We start from the raw sequence: 6,510 nt of genomic DNA on the forward strand, positions 1-6,510 counted from the left end.
ACCTTAGGATGAAGACTCTTGGTAACATTTGCAAGAGGCAACATAAAGAGGCCAAACATAAATGCCAAAAAGACAGCCTTCCCCGGCAGAAGAAACAACAGGTACCAAGTTAGAAAGCCAAGGTATCAAAGTGTTTCTCCGAGGGAGTTTGTTCCCCCAGTCTAGAATGATCTCAACTCTTTGCCAACTGCATAATACATAGGGCAGTATATATCCTCTTTCTGGGATCTATCAAGATCACTCCCAAATATGGTCATGGAAATGATATTTGGAGAGGCATATGAAATTAGGGGAATTACACTCATGGGTCTTAGAGGAGGTCGAGTGGCATGACCAGGGAACCATAATGCAGGAAGCACCAAGCAGCAGGCTCCCTGGGCATGTATCATTATAGGGGGTATGGAGGCAGCACAGAAGCAAAAGCTTAGCAATTTCACGGGTGGATTTGAGTTTAATGTTAAGGAGGTCAGTGTGAGAGGAAGGCGACAAAAATGTGTAGTAGATCCCAGGCCTATCACACTGGCACATCTGGTCACCTGAGCAGGAGCCTTAAGCTTGTTCCATGGGATGCTCACTGGAAGCTTTGCATTCTTCACAATGTAAGCAGAGAATGAGTGTGTAAAAACCTGAATAGGAGCATCTAGTTGAACTTGGATGCTCACAACCTCAAGACCAAAGAAAGTCTGAGCCTCCCTTACCAGAGAAGCAGCTTGCCTTTGGTTTCTGATAAATGTTCTCTATTTGAAAATTCTGGGATAACCTCACAGAATTTAGGACAGTTAACTTGGAAGGGAATGAACATTCTCCTAAAAACCCACTACAACTATCTGTTCTTGTCTAGTGCAACATCCAGGGACATGCTGATATTTGAAACCCATGTATATGAGCAGTCCTCAAAAGATCCCACGGTGGGGCCAGCATTGTGGCACAGCGAGTTAAGCATCCACCCACACTGGATTGTGTCCCAGCTGCTCCACTTCCCATCCAACTCCTTGCTAACAAGCCTGGAAAAGCAATGGAAGATGGTCCAAGTGCTTGGGCCCTTGCCACCCACATGGTAGTCCCAGAAGCTCCTGCGTCCTGGCTTCAGCCTGGCCCAGCCATGGCTGTTGCAGCCGTTTAGGGAGCAAACCAGCAGATGGAAGATCTGACTCTGTAACTCCCCCTTTCAAATAATTTTTTTTTAAATCATGGAAAAGTGTATTATGAAAAAACTGCTTGAATTTCAAAATTTTTTGCAACTAAAACTTGTCATGCAATTCCATTTCCCACAAACGCTTTGAAGTGACCTTGCACACTATAATGCTACAGAAAAAACCTCACATGATAAAATAACACCAACTCCCATAAGAAAAACAGGGCACATGTATGAGAATGAATCCTAAGGGTTTCAGACCAAGGAGGGTAGAATATGGCCCAACTCCTTGGTTCCCTGAACCCACATGGGAGACCCAGAAAAAGCTCCTGGCTTCAGATCAGCCCAGCTGTAGCCGTGTGGCCATTTAGGGAGTGAACCAGCAGAAGGAAGACCCCCCCACCTCTCTCCCTCCCTCCCTCTCCCTTCCTCCCTCTCTCTCTCTATGCCTCTGCATAACTCTGCATTTCAAATAATTTTTTTAAATGAAATCTAGGAATGTTTCACAGAATTGATTATCTGTAATCTGCACACCCTCTTCCCTAACCTATGTAAGGGCCACCCATTAGACATTCTACACAAATAGTTAAGTGAAGAAAAGCTCTGTAGTTATTCTCCTTTATACATCACTTACGACTGTAGGGAAGATCATTGAGATGAATTCCATTTCAGTGGGGATCATAAGAACCATTGATAAGAACTCCACTTCTGATCCAGCTCCCTACTAATGTGCCTGGGAAAGCAGCCAAAAATGGCCCAAGTGCCTGGGCCCCTGCCACCCATATGGGAGACCTGGAAGAAGCTCCTGGCTCCTAGCTTTGATCTGGTCCAGCCCTGGGCATTGCAGCCAATTGGGGAGTTAATCAGCAGATGGAAGATCCCTCTGTTATTCTTTCCATTAAATAATTCTTTTTAAAAACTCAGCCTAGTAGGTGTCATTGGGGACACCATCTTCAGAAGAGACTGATGTAGTTCTTGCAGGACCTGTTAGTACCCTAGAGAGGAAAAGTGTTATAAAATGAGCAAATCTGGTCTATGATTCTTGATAGTTTCCCACTTTGCCATCTTTTTGGATGCACTCCTACCATGATACATCTGCCACGGCACCCTTCCCAGAGGTCAAACTGATGGGTATGTTTGATCTTAGACTTTCAGCCTCCCAAACTGTGTGAGCTAAACTGTTTTTTTTTTGTTTGTTTGTTTTTTGTTTTGTTTTGTTTTGTTGTTACAGCAATAGAAAACAAACCAAGAAAGGCTCAGATACCTGTTGTGAGCCATAGTTTGCCAACCTGAGTGCTGGAATATCACTTGATTTATGTAACGAGAAGTCACACATCTGGGGGCCAAAAACCTGACTTAAAGAGGCCGGCACAGTGGCGCAGCGGGTTAACGCCCTGGCCTGAAGCGCCAGCATCCCATATGGGCGCTGATCCTAGTCCCGGCTGCTCCTCTTCAATCCAGCTCTCTGCTATGGCCTGGGAAAGCAGTGGAAGATGGCCCAAGTGTTTGGGCCCCTGCACCCATGTGGGAGATCCAGAGGAAGCTTCTGGCTCCTGGCTTCGGATCGGCGCAGCTCCTGCCATTGCAGCCATCTGGGGAGTGAACCATCAGACGGAAGACCTCTCTGTCTGCCTCTCCTCTCTCTGTGTAACTCAGACTTTCAAATAAATAAATAAATCTTAAAAAAAAAAAAACACCTGACTTAAGTCACCACAGGAGACAATCAGGCATCATTCACTGACCACTTAGGACTGTCGGAGGTCACATTTATCTTGAGGAACTATTGTGGATTCTCATAAGTTTATATGAACACTCTGTGGTCTTGACACTGCACAAAACATCAAAATGGTCTACCACGTTATTTTATGGACTGGACCCCATGTGCTAGAAATAGGATACTTCAAGATATACACATATTTAAAAATTAATTCAAGGCCAGCACTCGGCTCACTAGGCTAATCCTCCACCTGCAGCGCCGGCACTCCGGGTTCTAGTCCCGGTAGGGGCATGGTTCTGTCTCGGTTGCTCCTCTTCCAGTCCAGCTCTCTGCTGTGGCCCAGGAAGGCAGTGGAGGATGGCTCAGTGCTTGGACCCTGCACCCGCATGGGAGACCAGGAGGAAGCACCTGGCTCCTGGCTTCGGGTCGGCGCAGCACGCCGGCCGTAGCAACCATTTGGGGGATGAACCAATGGAAAAGGAAGACCTTTCTCTCTCTCTCTCACTGTCTAACTTTGCCTGTCAAAAAAAAAAATTAATTCAAGAGCTGCCAACTCAAAATATCTTCTGGAGGTTCAGTGTTCAGTTCATGTCCAGACACCACCCCCAACTTTCATTGCTAGATGCCACACCTCACACAACCAGTTCCCAAAAGCAAGGCACAACTCTGTAGATCCCTTAGATTCTTGAACATACATATTTCAATGTGCCTTAACTCCTTTACAGATTTACAAGACTTTCAGCTTCAACTGTCTTACATCAAATGCTCTATATCAAATTCAGACTGCAGTATCACCATCTCAAGTACTTAGCCAAAATGAGTAGATGCAATGATACTCAAAGTATCCATAGGAAGGAGTATGTCAGGAGCCTCTAGTAAGCACCAATATAAGATCCACAAGACAGATCTTCAGCGGGTTAAGCACTCTTCTGTAGGAAACAACTCCATGTTTAAGAAACATCCTATAGGAGTATTTAGCCAAATGGTTGAAATACCTGCATCCCACAATGGAATGCATCTTGGTTTGATTCCAAGTTCTGGTTCCCAACTCCAACTTTTTCCAGCATAGACCCTGGGAGGCATTAGTGATAGGTCAAGTAACTGGGTGACTGCTGTTCACACAAGACCTAGATCACAGTCCAAGCCCCCAGGCTGACCTAAACCTAGCCTCCACTATTGTGGGCATTTGGAGAGTGAACCAACAAATAGGAGTCCTCTCTCAAGTAAGGTGAAGAAACAATTTGCAAATAGATCCACAGCAAAGACTGACCAACTACGAGACATCAAGTGACCAAGCTGCATGAGAATCCTACTATGAACTGCAGATTATCTGATCCCAATTAAGCCTTAAATTTGGGGACCTGTGGCAGCAAATTAGCATAAAATGGAAGTTCATATAAGATATTGAGTTCAGGCAGTTCCAGTGAGTACAAGTAAATTGTATGAGCAGGGGTTGGTGCTGTGGCATAGCAGGTTAAAGCCCTGGCCTGAAGCGCCAGCATCCCATATGGGCACTGTTTCTAGTCCGGGCTGCTCCTCTTCCAATCCAGCTCTCTGCTACAGCCTGGGAAACAGGAAGATGGCCCAAATCCCTGGGTCTCTGCACCCATGTGGGAGACTCGGAAGAAGCTCCTGGCTCCTGACTTCAGATTGGCACAACTCCGACCATTGTGGCCAAATGGGGAGTGAACCAGTGGATGGAAGACCTCTCCCCCTCTCTACCTCTCTCTGTAACTCTTTCAAATAAATAAAATAAATCTTTTTTTAAAAAAATGAGCAAATAGCAACATCTGTTTCAACAGACTGCATGCACACTACTTCCCTTCCCTTCATCTATGTCTCTGGCTTCATAGGATATTCCCTATCTCTATGTATGTACCTGAGACAAAGCCTGGTTTACAAATGTGTCTACGTAATATGTTAATACCACTCACTAGAGCAAATAGTCCACTGACCAACAACCAGAACTACTGTACTAATGGAGACCCTTCCCTGAGGCAAAACCTCAATCTGTATATTTGATGGTCCTTTGAGTCTGGAGTGAAAGATGGACAAAATACATATACTGATTCATGAATACTTGCTGACAGTTTTGCTGGATGGTCAAGGATATAGAAGGTATAAGACTAGTGACAAGGCAGGCTAGGAAAAGGTACACATAAGGGTCCCTCTTAAAGAACGTGAGCTGTGAAGCCATTTTTGTCCCATGTGAATGGTCTCCAAAGATAACCCACTAGAAATCAGAGCACAAATAATCAGGAGGGCCCAATGGCACACTGCAGTTGTCAGTTACTTTCCCCAGCTACCAAGCACCAACTTCATGGGTCCAGGAATAAACAACGTTGTGATGAGAGGGATGAGAGCTAGCTGTGGCTCAACATGGATGTTCTTACCAAGGCTGAGGCACCAAAAAGTATTACTGTGTGCCTAATCTGCTACAATCAGAAATCAACAGAGGCCAGTGCTGTGGCATAGTGGGTAAGGCTGCTGCCTGCAGTGGCCACATCCCATATGGGTGCCAGTTCTCCCGCGAAGTAGCTCATGGCTCCTGGCATCGGATAGGCACAGTTCCAGCCGTTGTGGCCATTTGGGGAGTGAATCAGTGGATGGAAAGACCCCTTTCTCTCTCGAATAAATAAGTAAATCTTTTTTTAAAAAAAAATCACCAGGGCTGGTACCGTGGCTCACTTGGTTAATCCTCCACCTGTGGCACCGGCATCTAGCCCCAGGTGCTTCTCTTCCAGTCCAGCTCTCTGCTGTGGCCCGGAAAGGCAGTGGAGGATGGCCCAAGTGCTTGGGCCCTGCACCTGCATGGGAGACCAGGAGAAGCAGCTGGCTCCTGGCTTCGGATCAGCATAGCTCCGGCCGTAGTGGCCATTTGGGGGGTGAACCAACGGAAGGAAGACCTTTCTCTCTCTCTAACTCTGCCAAATTAAAAAAAAAAAAAATCATCAGTAATTATCCAAAAGGCATCAACCTCTTCAGTGTCCAGGGACTCACCTAGTGACAGGTTGATTATGTTAGACAACACCCATCATCAAGATGCTAAGACTAATCCTACAAACTCACCTTCAATATCCACTACGAAATAAACACCAGATTCCCCATAAGCAATGGCATTTTACATGGGATATTAGAGCAACAATTCGAATGTACCTTCTTTTGCTGCATCTTGCTATCACAGGGTAGCTCAAATAATTGGATTTCTGACACCTACATGGGAGTTCCTAGCTCCTGGCTTGAGTCCCAGCCATGTAGGTATCTGCAAAGTAAACAAGCAGATGGAAACTCACCCTAACATAAAAAATGGGCAACACACACTAAGCTCTTAAAGTACTATGGGATTTTGCTCAAAAGTTGCCATAACGTGGAATGTGATAACCTACTCTACATTTCCTAAATATCAAACATTCCCCTTCTTACTCCATGGTGACATTGCTATGTCTAGCTCAATGCTTATTAACCTGTCCTTAGTAGACAGCCTAAATGAAATGGTCATTTTGTGTACTGTCAATATTCTCATAAAAGCAGCAAAGCATATATAATGACATACAGAAACAGAAAACATACAAATTAAATAACACTAAAAAAAAAAAAGTCTACCCACACACAATTCCAAAAAATGTACATAATAAAATATATTTAAAGATTCTTAAGG

This window comes from Lepus europaeus, chromosome 20 (genome assembly GCF_033115175.1).
Source record: "Lepus europaeus isolate LE1 chromosome 20, mLepTim1.pri, whole genome shotgun sequence".
Classification (NCBI taxonomy): Eukaryota; Metazoa; Chordata; class Mammalia; order Lagomorpha; family Leporidae; genus Lepus; species Lepus europaeus.